The sequence below is a fragment of the Physeter macrocephalus genome, chromosome 21 (genome assembly GCF_002837175.3).
Source record: "Physeter macrocephalus isolate SW-GA chromosome 21, ASM283717v5, whole genome shotgun sequence".
In the NCBI taxonomy this organism is placed as follows: Eukaryota; Metazoa; Chordata; class Mammalia; order Artiodactyla; family Physeteridae; genus Physeter; species Physeter macrocephalus.
Genome location: NC_041234.1, coordinates 22,437,520 through 22,454,965, shown reverse-complemented (window position 1 = coordinate 22,454,965; position 17,446 = coordinate 22,437,520). Strand labels below are relative to the sequence as shown.

Below are 17,446 nucleotides of genomic sequence, written 5' to 3'. Positions count from 1 at the left end.
CGAGGGGAGAAGGAAGCACAAAGTGGAACTCTCCGAGTGTGTTCTATTGATAGATCTAAATCGAACACAGGAAATGGCCCTCGCCACGGGGATACAGTAACTCGGAAGGCAGCCATGGGACTCAGAGTGTGTGCAGGAGAGCATGCTGTAAGTCAGGACCACAGGACATCGCACTGGGTTTTCTGCCAGAAAGCGGGGGCTATCACTGTGTACCTGTCTTTTTTTTTGGCCATGCTGCACGGCATGCGGGATCTTAGTTCTGGGACCAGACCATGGATCGAACCCAGGTCCCCTGCAGTGGAAATGCAGAGTCCTAACCACTGGACCGCCAGGCGATTCCCTCTCCCTCTCTTTTTCAACACTGCATTTAGACCCCGGGAAAGCTTTATCCTCCCTCTTGGTGTATGCGTTCATTTGTCATTAAGGCAACAGCTACTGAGGCCGCTGTGAGAGACAGGCACAAGGGAAGCACAGATAAATAAGACACCAGCCACGGGCTCCAGGAGTCCCCGGTCAGGAGGGGAAAACAGAGACATCTTCAGATAAACTGCCTACACGGCAGAGAGAGATGCAGAATGACGTGGATGTGCTCGTGTGCTGTACAACCTCAGGGACTCAACGCCAAAGAGCCAGAAACTCGGTGACAGCACTCGGTGTCACCTAAGATGTGTGGTTAGAAGGAATGCAAAGACTGACACACTCGCACACACCAACAGCCCCCTGTGAAAGATGAGGTTCCCTTCGAGAGGCCTGGAGATGGGATGGACTCGTTCAAGGAAGCGGGTTGAGGCTTGTGTGCATTTACCCAGGGCTGCACATCGGTCTGGAATGAGCTGGTGGCCACCAGAGCTTTGGAGCTGGCCGTGCTGCCTGGGAGAGTGAGGCTGGGTCAGAGGTCATATGGAGTCAGAGGTTGTCCCCCTGGGCAGGGGAAGTGGTGCCTTCTGATGGGGTGATCTGAGGGCTACAGCACAGTCCCTAGATAGCTCCTCTCCTTACACGCACCCCTGTGTTGTAATATCCAAAACGTCAATGAGAGAGAAATACTTCCCCTGAGCTTTTAAAAAAGAATATCTTTCTTCTGCAGAGGACTTCATGTCTTGAGCCCCGAGAGCATTTACTCTGGCTGCCTCTGACATCAGCTCCCTTGATGCCCAGGGCCTCTTAGGGCACTCAGTTTGTAGTGAAGGGGACTCCTGGGGGTAAGATGCGGTGAGGATAACCCACGGAGGCATTAGCAGTTTCTTAGACCTCCTTTTTGAGGCCTCAAGGGGATTGGAAGAGAACAGAGCGGCAGCTAAAGTGGCAGGTTCTAGAAGTGCAGAGAAGGAGCTGCCCCATCGCCTTGAGCAACACTGCCTCTGGGCTGAAGTGACTTAAGAGAGGGGCTTACAAATGCTCATCAGATGGACTGCTGTGGGCTCAGGATGTGTTATTTTTTTAGAGACAAGTTAGTTATGGTGTCAAAATGTTGAAAGGAAGCGGGGCATCAGCTCACGGTGGTTTCTTCCAGTGGAAATCCTTTTATTTTTATGTGTCAGTGGGGGGGTGAGTATGTGTGACAGATGCTGATAGTTGTTTAGACAAAGTCTGTCCCCTTTTTTGCCTTGCTAATAGAACCTTGGTTTGTTTGGTGGCAATGTGCTCAATCTCAGGGAATAAATCATGATTAGACCCAGACGACTAGAGCAATTCTGTTTTCTCTCACAATTGACTGGTACTTTATGACCAGGTATGGCCAATAAGAGGTAAAAGGATCTGTAATGGAGGAATGCTGGGAAACACTATTCCCTAAATAAAACAGTTGGCCACAGGTAGTTCCCCTACCTCTTCCTTGCTTCCTGAGTTGTATGCTGACATGTGAGGATGATGCATGAGGCTGCAGCAGCCATTCTGAGACCATGAGGCAGCAAACCTGAGGATAAAAGTATTGGGCTGAGGACTGTGCCATGGAGGGGCTTTAGTGGTCTTGTTAAATTGCTGAACCAACCTTGCAACTGCCCACAGCCAGACTACTTGTTAAGTAAGCCATAGGCGTACTCATGGCAAAGGCCACTGTTAGGCAGATTTTTTTCTGTTGCACTGAAATATATCCTAATTGTTACTTCATACTGATGATGGAAATTGGGCACCAGAGTGATCAATAAGTTGAAAACGTGTACTGTGAATTCTGCCAGATGGTAAAGTACAAATTGTTCTCTGCTTAGGTGGCGTGCTGAGCTTTACTGACACCAAATCTATTTGTAGATCGATTGATATCTGTTGCCTTCCATTGTGACACAGCCCAGGACAGTAGAAAGTTCAATGGAATGGTGTCAAGAGAGCCAAGTTTGGGTCCCAGGTCTGTCACCTTGGGCCTCAGTTCCCTCTTTTCATAGAAGAAACAAAAGGGGTTGAATAGATTCAGGGTCTCCTGACATTCAACCTGGCAGTGATCCAGGACAAATCTTCCAGACTGCAAATTTAGCACTGAAAACCTTTACTTCTTCAAATCTATAAAATTCATCTTTAATGTCTTTAATGTGAATTAATGTTTTATTTCGGTGATTAAAGAAATGAATGGGAAAGAGTTTAAATAGATTTCCACTGTTTATTGAAGAATTTAATAAATATATATTACATCTATAGAATTTTAATTGATCCATGGTGGAGAATTTAGAGAGCTTACCCCTCCTTTGTATAGTTTGTGTTGGGAAACATTGAACTAGATGGATCTTTAAGATTCCTTCCAGCACTAACATTCTGGGTCTAAACAGAAAAATGTGTTGGAGTTCTTTGCTGATACAGAGAGCCAAAATGGCAACCTCGGTGGTGTTCTAGTTTCAGGGGGCCAGGGCAAAAGCACTCAGAAGAGGAACTGGCATGGCATCCCCGATTCCTGCCTCTTGTTCAAGCCCACATTGCCTTTCTAGGTCAGGGAGCTTTTTGCCAATATCATGTTTTACTCATGACCCCGAGTGAAAATCTGAACACATTGTTCTGTGGAAGTAAAGCAGAAAACTCCAATTTCAGAAACTTGTCAGATCCTGGCCTGTGGAGAGCCATTTCTTAGGCCCTTCTAATTCTCATTTTAATAGGACAGGATCAATGGCTGAGGGTCAGATTGTCAAATACTGGAACACTGTTTCCTGAGCACTGCTACAGGCTCAGTGCTGTGTGAAGACATGAGCCTCCTGCTCTAGGCTGTCAGCATATGCATACTCGAAAGAAGTTGATACTACGAGAAGCCCAATCCCATCTTTTCTGGACAAGAGGAAAGCAGTTGATGGTTCCATAAATGAACAGATATTATTATTTTGCTCTGGAGTGGGACTGTTCTCTGATTTGATTAAAGCAGACATGATGAGCATATCTCAGTGACTGTTGAGGCTTCTCCCTTTCAGTGTGGCCTCAGAGAGCCTCTTGGACTGAGTCGTCTTGACTGGAAACCACTGCTGAGTTTTGGAAACAGAACCCAATATTCCCAGTGTCTTCTCATGACAGCCCAGGGGTATCTTATTTCATTGAGTCAAGGAAGGATTCAACACATCTTGATTTTTCATCACAGGATCTTCTGCAGCCAGCCAATCTGGAGTCCCGGTGAGTTCATTGCGTTCTTTATCCCAGGGCCAGCTTCGTAGAAGATATTCTATCAGTTCTGCTGTATGTTGGTCTGACCCTCAATCATAAGATGAAGCAAGAAGACGATGCTGGTTGAATACATGTGTGTCTGTTTCGGGGTGAGGGAATGGCTTAAGAGAAAAAGGAACTGGATCAGAAATTGAGTTAGGCTCAAAGAATGTTGCAGGTAGAGAAGGTCAGCACACCATCTTTCCATGTGGCGAAAGCCTGCCTGAGAGTGAAACTAAGGCCAAGGAAAGCAGTGAGATGGAAAAAAGGAGATAGATTCTGAGTTGGAACTCCCATGTCCAGACAAAGCCTTTTATTTCTGAGGTCTGCAAACCAATAAACTCCCTTTTCCGTTAAAAAAAACAAGAAAAAGTCAAGTGAACCAGAGATATGGTCCCCAAAGTTTAGCTTCTTTAGCAGGAAGACAGGTAACAAGGAAGGTCTCAGAATTTTCAAGAAGGTCAATTACAGCAAGGCCTCAGACTCAGGCTCAGAGACTGAGAAAAAATAATGATGATAATAAAAGTGCTTTGCAGGTACAGAGTGCTTCATAGTTTCTAAAACATCATCAGCTCTCAAGAGCACACAATATGTACTCCAAATGTGGTCTCAACACTGCAGAACACTGTGGAACTATTAGGGCTTTGATCTGAGGATCGTATGTTTATGAATGCAATCTAGGGTGGTGTTCCTTCGGGCATCTCACTCGACTGCCACAATATTCCTGTGGGGTTGGTAGGTCAAGTATTGTTATTTATCATTGTTCCTATTTCTATTGTAAAGAAATACTCAAAGTCACAAAGCTAGTAAGTAAGTGGCAGAATTGGGGACAAAACACAAGACATGTGATTCCAAGCTCAGTGCTCTTTCCACCACAGTATCATCCAGTTATCGCTCCAATCATTCATATCCATTCAGTCATCCATCTCTCCATCCAGCCTTCTGTTATATTCATTCATCCATCTATCTATTCACCTATTCAACAAATACTCAGTGGGCTCTTATGTGACAGACATTGTTCTGGGTTCTGAGGATTAAAAGATGTACTCTTAGTACCTAGACTTCCCTAGGCTTTTAGGACAAATGAGGTCACACTAGAATTTATATCCGTATTAGTCAGAGTTCTCCAGAGAAACAGAGCCAATAGGAGATATATATATATATATATATATATATACAGAGAGAGACAGAGACAGAGAGACAGAGAGATAAAGAGATGGAGACAGAGAGAAGTACAGAGAGAGGGACAGAGACAGAACAAAATGGATTTATTTTAAGAAACTGGCTCACATGATTATGGGGGCTGGCAAGTCCAAAATCTACAGGGTGGGCTGGCAGGCTGGAGACTCAGGGAGGAGCTGCTGTCGCAGTTCAAGTTCCAAGGCCATCAAGCTGAGGACTCAAGAGAAAAAACAAGGTTGCAGTTCAGGTCCAAAGACTGTCTGCAGGCAGAATTTTCTCCTACTGGGGTAGACCAGTCTTTCGTTTTATTCAGGCCTTTGACTGATTGGATAAGACCCACCCACATTACGGAGAGCAATCTGCTTTCCTCAAAGTCCACCGATTTAAATGATAGTCTCATTCAAAAACATCTTCACAGAAACATCCAGATTAATGTTCGACCAAATACCTGGGCACCATCCTAGTTGACACATAAAATTAACCATCTCAGTATCTAAGTTGCAGCGGTGCATTATTTTCACCCACAAGGCTGCAGGATCACAAAATTTTCCCCGAGTATTTCTGGGAATGCCCAGAAAGAGCCTTAAGTGTGTATGGGAACAAGTCCCTTCCTCAGGGACCCTGATTCGGGGCCTCCCAGAGGACACAATTCTTCTGGAGGCCATGGTCATACCCAAGGCTCCACCACACAGCAGTTCTTTCTTGACGGTGCCAACCCTGAACTCCTAGGATGTCAAAGCTGCATTGAGATCTGGGCTGGAGAGAGATGGGGGAAGACAGACCTCCTTTCCTAACTTGGTTGGCTCTTTAAACCTTGGGTCCTGGAGAGCTCCACTCATCCTTGTCTGGCATGTTGACCTTTACTCAAATGGACTGATTGGTTTCACTTAAAATGTATGACCACAAACCTCAAAAAGGCACTCTATCCACATGACAAGCCTCCCTAGGCAGTTTGTTATTTGCCTTCTGAATAAAACTATTTTATTCCCTCATCTTTTTCTTCAAACCCTCTATATTTCCCTCACTGCTTACTCACAAGCCTATGAGCTTAAAAATAATCACCCAGGACGTCTATCTTTTTCAACATCAAACCAACAAATTTACCTGCTCTGATTTCCATGTTACCAAGTTACCAAATCCAGTAGACACACCTCTTTCGTCATCTTGCTGGTTGTCTCAGGAGCATTTGGCACAGTTGGCTCCTCCTTGCTTCTGAAAATACTTCCATCTCTCAGCTTCCATGCCACAATTTTTGCCCTTTGTCCTATACTCAACCACTGTGAAGAGAACTCCAGGGTTTTGTCCTAGGTATTCTTCTCTTATATGCACCCACACTCCTTAGGTCTTCTCATCCAGTAACATGATTTTATATACTCAACCATCTATACGCAAGATTTACATTTCCAGCCTAGACCTCTCCCCTGCACTCCAGGCTCATATATCTTCTACCTGCCCAGTTGTGGTAGTTTGGGCCCTCCTAAGAAGCAGTCTGGCTTGGACACGCAAGACATTCACTTGGGTGCGGGAGCAGCTGTGAAGTAAAGCAGGTAGGGAGCTGGAAAAGGCAGGAGGGGGCTCCAGACAGCGATGCAGGTCTGACACCTGTGGAGGGAGAGGGGGAAGGAAGGATACTTGGGTAGGAAGAGTCTTGGACTATAGCACAATGCCAGAAAATGTTCAGTCAGGTCAATAGGGAGTCCTTGAGCCAAAGTCACCTGTCAGAGATGTCTCCACATCCTGCCTTCATAACCGACTGTATTTAGTCGTTGCCTGAGAGTGGCCTGTGGGACACGTGGCCTCAGTGTGAAGTGTAGCAGCGGAGACCAGCAATCAATTTCCCTTCCTGCAACAAGAGATTTAAGAGATCTGTGGTGCATTTTTCACGGCCCCAATATTAGTTGAAGTTTCCTCTTGAATTTCTAATAAACATCTCAAACTTCACATAGAAAAAAATGGAACTCTTGATTGTTTTCACCACATATGTGTTCCCCTTAGGTGTTCGTCATCTTGGTAAATGGCCTTACTTTCCTCCAGATGCTAAAGCCAAAAACCTAGGACTCATCCTTGATTTTTTAAATCCCTCATTCTCTACATTCAATCCACAAGTAAGTCCTGCTGGACTTACCCCCACCCCCCACCGCCCCGAATCTTGAATCCATTACTTCTCTCCATCTCCACAGCTACCACCTTAGTCCAAGCCTCTGTCCTTTCTCACCTGGTCTCCTAAATCACCTCTCCACTGTCACCCTTGCCACCTTACAGCTGATTCTTCACAACACCCAAAGTGATCCTTCACAAAGTAACTTAGAACATGTCACATGCCTTTGTTCCAGTAGCCTCCCCTTTGAAATAATTATACTAAAATCCAAGCACATTTCCTTGCTCTACAAGGCCCTGTGTGATATGGTCCCCAACTTCCCCAGGCTCATTAGGATCTAGGCACACACACCTCCTCTCTGTTCCTCAGACACATTCCCACCCTCCCTAGAGCCTTTGCGTACCCTACTCCTAGAGCTTCATATCACTCACTTCTCCTCATTCTTGAGAGATCACCTTGCTGTTGCCTTCTTAGCCTTTCTCTGACCACCTTTTTAAAAGTAGACCCCCTTGCAAGTTATGCATTAGTAGAGAATAATAATTATTAATTTCATAGCCCGTATCACGCTCCGCAATTACCTTGTCTATTCATCTCGTTTATGTACTTATCTGTCTCCCCCTCCATGTAAATCTAAGCTCTAAAGAACAGGAACCTTGTCTATCTTATTTAATGCTATTTCCCCAATGCCTAGCACAGATCTGGAAATAATAGTAGAAGCATGTTGACTCTTTGTTGACTGCTAAGTGAATGAACCTTTCTTTCGCAAGACCTCAAAATTGTCTTTCAGGTGCTATCGATGGCTGTTTCAGTTAGAAATAGATTTTGCTGCATTAAACAGTGGCTTAGCCAAATTGTGATTTGTTTTTCTTTTTCATGGAACAAGAGGTTCAGAGGTAGTCAGTCAGTTCAGGACTGTACCATGGTTCCACAATGCCACCAGGAGCATAGGCTCCTTCATGCTTTTATTTGGCTGTTCTGATTCTGTGGTTTTCTCCTATTCTTCTTGTCTCATGGTCACAAGATGGCTGCTGTGCCATCTGTGTAACATCTGTGTGCCAGGTAGGAAAAATTTAAGTTTTTTGGCCTCCCTCCTTTGGGGAGGCCAAAGCTATAAGTTCAAAGAATCTTCCTCTTTAAGGAGCTATCACAGGTTGAGTTCCCCAGGATTCAGACTCTTAGATGAAGATTCGCATGTAGGAGATTTATTAGGGAGAACTCTTAGGATCAACACATGGAGAAGGTGGGGAAGGAAAAAAGAGTGGACAGAGGGAGAAGTTGGGCCAGGATGCGGTCACAATGACGGTCTCAACCAATCCCATTGGGAGCTATGGAGCTTGATGGCCCTCTGGAGTTCACCCAAATTGGGACGAAGGGGTCAGATATTAATCCTTCATGTTGAGAAGTCACTGGTGGCTAGCCTCCTGGGAAGATGATTTCTTCAGATGAGGCAGTCTATGTAGCTGCTAACAGCCAAGGGATATCTGCCAAAACTGTTCCCAGTGGCTGAAGCAACAAGTTGTTTATTCCTGAAGGGAAGTCTAGGGGTGAACCAGAGTCTCCCACACAAGCTTTCCTGGAAGCCCCAGATAATGACTTCTATTTATATCTCAATGGCCAGAACTATGGCGTGTAGCTACCATTAGCTGCATGGTAGCTGGGAAAGGTAGACTTTTAGCTGGGCATATTGCCACCATGAACAAAATGAAGGTTCCTTTAATAAGAAATAGGGAGCATATTTAAGATATTTAGGTAGATCACCAGCAGCCTCTGCCATGGTAGAACACATGCCATATCCTCTTTTCCGCTTCCCTTTCTTCTCTCTATTCTCCTACTGCTTTGGCATTAAAAATAAGTAAACAAGCAAACCAAACAAATAAACAAACCGAACAAATAGCCTTCCTCTTTCATTAGCCAAGACACAAAAGCTCCCATGCATATGAAATTTCAGGCATACAGATCTTGCAAGGAAGATGGTCCCCACCATGTTAAAGATATCTTCATCTTCACTGGGGTTAGTTGAGCCAAGATAAAGAGATGTAGACTCTGCCCCCAGGAAACTCACAATACAATAAGGGAAGAGACAATCTGATATAAGACAATGACCTAAGTGGGAGGAGAGGAACGTTCTAGAGACAAAGGGAACTGAAAAGAGTAACACCTTGGTCTGTGTCAAGGAGTCAGGGGTCCAGAAACTAAGAGATGCTGGACACATCATCTTAAGGAGAGAAGAGCAGATATTCTCCAGACACCAGAGTGACAGACAGCTGCATGATCGGCAAGATACAACCCAAGCTAGGGAGACTGAGTACTGGGCATCCAGAATCTAAGCCTGGGGGAGACAGAGTGTGGGATAGGCTCAGGCAACTACAGCAAAAACAGTGCTGGCCAAGGAACCAGAGTCCCTTCTCTGGCTGCTCACTCTTCTGCTGCCCAGGTCCAGAGATGCTCTTCTGGGTAGGTCTCCAAGCTAAGGCAAGCATAGCCTCTGGCAGGATTGCTGGAGAGGGAGGGGGAAAGGAGGCTTGTAGCCAATGGTGGGTGGGTAATGCCTATGAATTAATTAAATTTACACAAACAGCCCTTTCACAATTGTCTAGACAGGAAATAGAGAAGGGAGCTCAGTGGAAAACATCAATTGTGCCCACGCACCTAACTGTTCCAGTAACATGAAAACAGCAGCAGTTGGAGGTACTTAAGGCAGCTGTGGTATGACAGGAAAAGCTCTGGGTTTGAATTAGAGCTGTAACATTTCCTAAATGCATGGTCACAACTTCTTTGAGCCTTGTTTTCCCCCTCTTTCAAATGAGATGCAATGGACCCTGTTGGTTGCCTACCCCATGACCCTTCTTTTTATCCTTTCTTACCAAACCTCAAAATCATTCAGGTATCCCCCTTGTTCAAGGAGGTCATGTGTTTCAAAGGAATCAGCCCTCAGCCCTGTCCTCAGAAGGCAGATAACTCGTGATTCAACAAAGTTAAATATGGCAGTCCCAGCCCCCTTGGTAGTGATTGGTCAGGCATGAGCATGTGATTTAGTTCTGGCCAATGATCTATGAGGGGAAGTCTGTTGAAGCCTTCTGGGAAATATCTGGATAAGAAAGAGAGACATATGAACGTGAAAATCTCTCTACTTCTATTAGCCTTTGTGGTATCTGCAAATGACTTCCAGAGGCAATCTCATAAAGCAATCTCGCCAAGGACAAGACGCTATGCCAAGAATGCAGAGGGAAAGATGGGAGAAACATGAGACCAACTCCAGAACGTTCCCACTTTGGACCTCCTTATTACATGAGGTAATACATCCTCTGTTGTTTAAATCTGTCGCATCAAGACTTCCTGTTATTTGCAGCTGAAGGCCGTCCAGTTGACACAAAGGATATCTGCCACAATAAGGGTTAAACACAATGACGTGTGAAAGTACCAACCCAAAGCCAATACACCAGGCCCACAATATATATATCTATTCATCTATTTCAATTCCTTTTTGCTACACTCTCTCTCAAAAGCCTCATTATTCGTGTAAAAATGGTTTTTTTTTTAATTTGAAAACTTTCTTGTCTTTGGTGCTGTCTGAGGCTCACCATCGTCCAGTCAATTCAGTATTTGACCTGCTTCTTTCCAAGTGCTGGTCCAGAAGTGGTCCCCAGAGTATGTCTCCCAGTCAAAACCCACAGCGTGGGACTCTGGGCATAATGACAGAGCCTCTGATTTGGGGCTTACGGATAATTCCTCCTGGAAAGAATCAGGACATCTTAGAAGGCAGTGTACATTTTTAGAAAGTATGAGTTAGGAAAATTGGAATTAACTCTATTTGGAAATTGGTCTCATAGAAGTTAGGAACCTCCAAAAGGATCCTTGGATTTACCATTTCAGGATTCTTGGGTTGCTTGTCCAATTTGGGAATTAGTGCATAGACTCCAGATGAAACCATTTGACAGCACAAAAGCAATGTACAGTATAAATATTCTTATTTCCTAACAGTGAGTAAATATTTACACGTTTTCCTCTCCCCCTGCAGAAAGCAGTACTCACATATATGAACACAAATATTTTGGTGTATGTAAATATTTACTCACACGAGCAATATATTTCTTTTTCTAGTCTCCCTTATAAGTTCTTTAATAACAGAACAATCCCTGCTTACAAATAAGTTCCGATCTTGCAACTGCCCTGGAACATTCTTCAGATGAGAGGCATTTTATGGTTGTGGTTAATTGCTGGTTAGCCAGAACAACAGGGGTCGAAACTGAACTCAGCATCCTGCTAGCTGTGTGGCCTTGGGGAAGTTATTTAGCCTTTCTGAGCCCTGAGTTTCCTGAGCTATAATAAGATGAGGGTGATAATAGTATCCACCTTCTAGGATTGTTGAGAGTATTAAATGATTGAATGCATATCAAGTGCTTCAAAGACTATCTTAAATATTAAATTTTATCATTGCCAGTCATTAAAAATAAATATTTCATCATTTTTAACTTATTGCTATGGATATAAACATGTTTACAAACAATACTATAATTGTGTATGTGTTACTTTTTCTTCGAAGTATTATCCAAAGAATTTTTAAATGTTAACAACAGATTTTGTGTAAGTAAATTGCTCCAGACTGGCTGTTGATTATTTCCCACAATCCACTGGCTTTGTGGCCATTATTTTTGAAAGCATTTGCTGTTTGCCTGGCATTGTGCTTTGTGCTTTAAAAGGCAGTATTGCATTTAATCATCACAGCAACCTTCTGAGGGAGTTAATATTAGCGTCTCCACTTTCAAACTAAGAAATAGGGGCTCAGAGAGGTTAATTAACTTGCCTTAAGTTTAACTACTGGAAAGTGGTGAGGTTGAGACTCAAACCCAGATCTTCTTGATGTGAAAGTCCTTGCTCCAAACCCCCGGGGCCATCTTGTCTTCAATATTTACATAGAGATGTCTCTTGCAGCAAGGGCTCAGGGGTCTTGTTACTGTTATGGAACTGAAGTAAATTCCATTCTACTTTCCGACCTCTGGGAAAATACACATCATCAATAAACCATCATTGCCCCCACTAAGAGCTTCATCAACACCACGCTGTAAAATGTGGTTGGCTATATAGCGCTCGAGGCTCATCCAACAATACCAGACTTTTTGAATTTTAGCCTGGATTCTTCCCAGTCCTTCTTGACCGGATCCAGAATCTCCCTGCCCGTTCCCGATATTGAGTTTGTGTTGCCCACCTCCTCCAGATGGTGTGTGGAGACCCTGGCTTTGGGGCCTGTGCTCTCTATTCCTGTGAAGCCCCCAGAGGCAACTTCTGACTGGCCCTCCTTGTTACCCGAGGGAATCATGTCTCCCAGTCACGCCTTCCCTAATTGGGAAGCTTTTCCTACTCTTGGTCACCAGGCCTCTCAGCATTCAGTAGACCAGGGCCAATGATGTCTTCCGTTACCCCAGACCCTTACACTGCCTAGGGCTTAGCCAGCCAAGCCTCTCAGCTGTTCCCCGGAGCTGTCCCACCTCCTCCTCATATACAGGACATTTCTCTCCTTCCCACTGATTGTTCCCAATCAGCATACTTGCATCGGGAGTCAGTGCAGGAAACAGAAACCAATGTGGGTATTTCAAGTGGAAAGGGATTTAATACAGGGAATTAGGTACTTTCAAAATCATTGGAAGTAAGGAGGGAAAAATGTATTTTGGCTTTCGTGTCACAGGACAGACACCCCTATAGCTCTGACCCAGAGGTCAAGAGATGTCCGCATACTTACTGATGCTGCTTATTGTCCGCTCACTTCCTTCAAGGCCACCCACACCCACAAAAAGCTGTTGACCAGACGGTGGACCACGGAGTCCCAGCCCAGCTGCTGCCAAAACTCAGGAGGGCAGAGTCCACTTGGCCACCGGAACTGCCTCAGAGAGATGGCCTCCTCCTCCCTTCTACTTTCCAAATCTCTCAGGACTGTATCAGATTGATAGAACCCTAGTTTGAAAGGAGTCTGCAAAATGTAGCTTTCCAACATCTCCAAATACAAGGAGGTTCAACTGGAGTTTGAGGAAAGTGAATCCAATTATCTAGAACCATTCTCTCCCGCCGGCCAGCGCTGAATTCCCTTCATGAATTTTTGGGTGAAAGACACCCCTTCTCATTCCCTTGGGCTCCCTCCCTTAGATTCAACCCATATTTTAGTTCACGGATGAATTAAAAAACAATGATTCATATTTTTAAAGCTGCATTTTTGAGTACCTATTATGGTGCCACACACTGCAGTAGGCATAGGAGACTCAGAAAGGAATTAAGATTTGGTCTAAGCCATGAAAAAGTGCATAGCCCTTAAAGGTAAACGGACAAGAATGGAAATGATAAGGCACAGCGTGAGAAACGGTAAGAGAGGTGTGTGTACTCTAAAGGATTCTGTGGGAGTGGAGAAAAGTGTCAACAGGAAGGCTCTTAGCTCTGCTAAGGGACTGTTAGAGAAGGTAGTGGGAAGAAGAGGGGAACGCGTCTAAGGAGAGGCAAAGGCTGCCATGACCCTTGAAGGACATTGCCCCAGTCATCTACTGCTGCCTAACAAACAACCTCAAAACGTAGTGGCTTCAAACCGCATTTAATTTGCTCTTAGAAGAATTCTTTGACTGAGGCAATGACAGTTTTCCATTCTGTGAGACCAAATTTATATAGAGGAACATTTGGAACCCACTGCAGGTTGACTCACTGACACATTCCCATCTGAAACGGGAGTTTACCCTCGGTCTCTTAAAAGTATCTTTGACAACCTGTATCCTTGGAAACGCTCCACATTTAACCTCCTGACAGCTGAGCAATACACCTTTTTGGACAAGTTGATTAAAGGAACAAGATTTCATATAAACATAAAGGTAATTTCTATTTGATTCTCTGCTTTAATTTGATTGCCACAACAACCCCGCAAATTTGGATGGGACAATTATACGCCAATTTTTAAAAAAAGTTGGACGGGCAAAATCTATTGTTTTTTTTCTGGGTCGGGAAATTGAGGCTGAGGGCGAGCTGACTAAGATCTCATAGTTAAATGGAAGAGGGAATCCATGTCTCCCGGCTCCAGGCCAGTTGTCAGCAAATTGTAGAGCACGTGGATGCCCCACCTGCACCGTCTAGACCCACCTGAGTTCACTGTAGCTGAGGTGCACTGTTCTGGATCACAGGATATCTCCCCCGCCCCCAGACCTGCATCTCTCATCTGCTCTGTCTGAGGGCTTGCTCCAGTACCACGGGAGCTTGCTTCGCTTAGCACAGGTGCAACTGGGAAATGTGAGGGAGTTAAGGGCCCAGGGGGCAGCCTTCAAGCACTGGGGGCCAGGGGGTGGAGGATCAATGCCTCATCCTCCCCCTTCACTGAGGCCTGCTCCACGGGGTTTCTCAATGGATCTCTACCAGGTGCCCACAGCTCATAAGCACACGATAAACTCAATTTCCTCCCTTCCCTGTCTCACCCTCCCTGCTCCCTCTCCCCCATTCTGTGGGATCATATGTCAAATCAGTCACCTGCACCCACGTCTCGACTTAGCGCCGGCTTTCGGGTGAACCCAGACTAAGGCAGCCCACGTGCACCAGGGGAAGTCGGAAGCACTCAGAAGCATTTTCTGTCATCCTCTCTGAACTGGACTCAGATAACCTCTCGGGGCAGTGAGCAAGAAGAAAGGCCACGTGATCCCCTTATCGGACACCTCCTGTCAGAGTCTCGTCCCTGTCATAGGGGGTTGGTGGCACCTGCCAGTCTGGACTCTTTTGTATCGCTGACTTTGTGCTGCTGCCCGGCCGGCGCGAGGCACTAGATAAGCAGCGTTGGGCCCAGAGAGTAGCACATGCTGTCAGCTCACCAGCTCCTGCCAGGGAATCCGGGCTAAGGGCTGGGCAGCAGTAAGAGACCAAGGCTGCCCCGGGTGGGGGGAGGAAAGTTCCATCACTTGCCGTGGTCGCCACGGCCCCCAGTCTCTTTCCTGTGTCTTCCAGTCATGACGGAGCCCTGGGTGATGGAGAGGTCAGCTCAGGAGCGACTGATCTGTCGAGACAAGCTTAGCATGGCGTGGCGCCACGCGGAGTGGAAGAGAGGCTGCAACCAGGTGCCAAAGGACCTACAGGCCCAGGCCTGACACGCTGAACCGTGTCGGGCTGGGTGTGCAAAGATGTCCTTTGTGGGTTATCTGCTGGAACAGGTGTGTGCATTCATTCACTCTTTCATTCCTATCATACTTACTGATGCTGCTTATTGTGCCTGGCATTGTGGTATGAACTAGGCCTACAACTGGGAACAGGGTAGATGTGATCTCCCTCTTTTTTGAACTGATATTATAGAATGGAGGCAGGTATTGATCAAGTATCAACTATGCATCCTTATATGGCAGCCTGGGGTTTTCTCTCCCCCATTTCTCACACCCACCCTCTGTCTGGAGCCCTAGCCCTAATCAAAACAGGGCGTTTGAAAAGTGGAGAAAAGAGAGTTCTTTGGCATGATAAAATCTCCTGCGGAGTGGTGCCACGAGACAGGCAGCCATGGCAGTCTTTGGGGAGAAAAGCTAATACACAGAAATTCTGTTAACTCTTGGCAGTCTAATGATGAACGACCCTTTTTCTCTGCAGGCCAAGGCGAGACAGGTCAGTGAGTGGCCAGTCCCAGAAAGGGTGGCAGGAGGCTTTATTTACAGGGAGGTGTAAATGGGTGACATAAGCTTCCGGTGTGGCACCTCTCCTTCTCCATGTCCACCCCCATCAAGTTCCTGCATCTCAGGGGTCATTGGCATAAAGGGGCCGAGTTCTAAACATGGGATTTTGATGTTTGCGGGGAGAGAGCTGGGGTGTGGGGCAGTTTATCTTTCTGGATCTTCCTTGTGCTTCTCGCAGAGGCTGGCCTGGGTCTGAGGACGCTGAGATGGGGGCTTGGGCTTCCTGCTTGTCTAGAAAAGGGCCAAACCCCAGCTCCAGTTATGATGGCCTCCAGGGCTAGTGAAGCCCTGGCTCTTGTAGAGGCTATTTGGAGCAGCTCCCAAGCCATTACACCCTCTGTCCTGGGGAACTCCACAGCTGTCAGAAGGGGATAGGGGTGGAACAGCCAGTTCAGATTCACTTCAAACCAGAAGTGGAACAATCCCCGTTACATTATTAATCCCCAGAGCCATGTAAAGTTTCATCTGTTTTCTCTCAACGACTTTTTACAAGCTACATTTCCCCAAAGCTGCAAGACCTACGAATAAGCAGTATCTTTGCCAGGCACGTGAAAATCCTAGGGTATCTGCTGCAAGCCTGAGAACAGGGGACACGGGTTCTAGACTTTGAACACAAGCCAGCTGGGTGACGATGGGGAGTCGCTTTTCCTCCCTGGCCTCCAGCATCTGTATTGCTTAGCAAACACCATGGAAAAATACCGATGGTCTCAGTATCATACAACGACAAGCAATTAGTAGCACAGACCTGGGGGGTGGCTGGGTCTCTTTAGCTGATCTAGGCTGGGCTTAGCTTGGCAGCAGTACTGTAGGCTGCAGTGGCTCGGCTTCGTGCCACAGGACTGAGGGTTGGCTGAGCCAACTCTGCTCCACGTGTCTCTTCTCCTCCTGGCCCAGTGGGCTAGGTGCACATGTTCTTTTCATACAATAGCAAAGGCACCAGGAGGATGTGGACGTACGTGGGGCCTCTTGAGGTCTAGGCTCCTAACTATCTTAAGGCCCATTTCATTGGCCAGAGCAAGTCACTTGGCTATGCCTCAAATCAAGGGACAGGGAAGTACACTCCACCTATGGCAACGCCGGGACAATGCCATGAAGCAAGGCAGAGTGTGGTAGATTGACTGCATGGTCCCATAACATGAGTGGATCATCAGGTCATATGGTCCCTTGGATCCCTTACAGCCTAAACATTCTGTAAGTCTAAATAATGTTGTGGAAACAGTGTCAAAGGATATTAACCAGTGAAAGTGAGCAAGAAATAAATCCGGTCTGTCTTACGAAAATTTCTCTGAACATGTGAGTAAATTACAACCAGGTACACAGACATGCTTCTCAAAAGCTGCCCACTTCACCCAAATCAGGCAATGGAATTTCACGAGCTCAGCATATCTGAACACCTGTAAGAGGACCCCACTCCAAATTCCTACACCTGTCCTCACCTCCCTAATGTCAATAAGGGGAGCTACCCTGTAGCAGAGGTCAGAGCTGAGCTCCTCCCAATGTGTACATGTTTTCTGCTTTGGAAGCAAAAGAAGCAGCTTCCTGCCAGAGAATACACAATTAAAAAAACAAATTATATCAGCAGGACTTTCCTTGCTGGAAGTGTGAACTTGCTAGAAATCAGAAATGCAAATGGTATTGAAGTGCGGTTAAAACTTCCGCTTTCCAAAAGGGGGGAAAATTAATTGCTTTTATACTTACTGTAGTGATAAGCCGGAGGCACATGCTATACACAAGGAGCAGCATCCAGAAACCTTCCAAAAGGGGGAGGGAAAGGAGGCAATAAATCTCCCCTGGAAAGCCTCACGTTTCTCGCTGCAGATGTGCACAGCGTATAATTTTTTTGGCTGTGTGGTTCAGGGACCTGCCAAGAGTTTCAGCTTCAACCAAC

General features: G+C 45.9%; 2 long non-coding RNA genes across 3 annotated transcripts in view; both read right to left on the bottom strand.

Moving 5' to 3' along the window:
• The window catches only part of LOC114484716 (uncharacterized), a 49,462-nt gene extending 44,008 nt beyond the window's left edge, over nt 1-5,454 (bottom strand). Inside the window, exon 1 of the long non-coding RNA XR_003677908.1 lies at nt 4,900-5,454. This is a non-coding gene — a long non-coding RNA (uncharacterized lncRNA). The remainder of the gene's footprint in view (nt 1-4,899) is intronic.
• Nucleotides 5,455-5,503: 49 nt separating this feature from the next.
• LOC114484715 (uncharacterized) overlaps nt 5,504-17,446 on the bottom strand; it is a 45,650-nt gene continuing 33,707 nt past the window's right edge. For both annotated transcript variants that reach the window (XR_003677907.2, XR_008616385.1), the window contains exons 2-3: nt 6,507-6,634; nt 5,504-6,393 (exon numbers count right to left, since the gene is read on the bottom strand). This is a non-coding gene — a long non-coding RNA (uncharacterized lncRNA). The remainder of the gene's footprint in view (nt 6,394-6,506; nt 6,635-17,446) is intronic.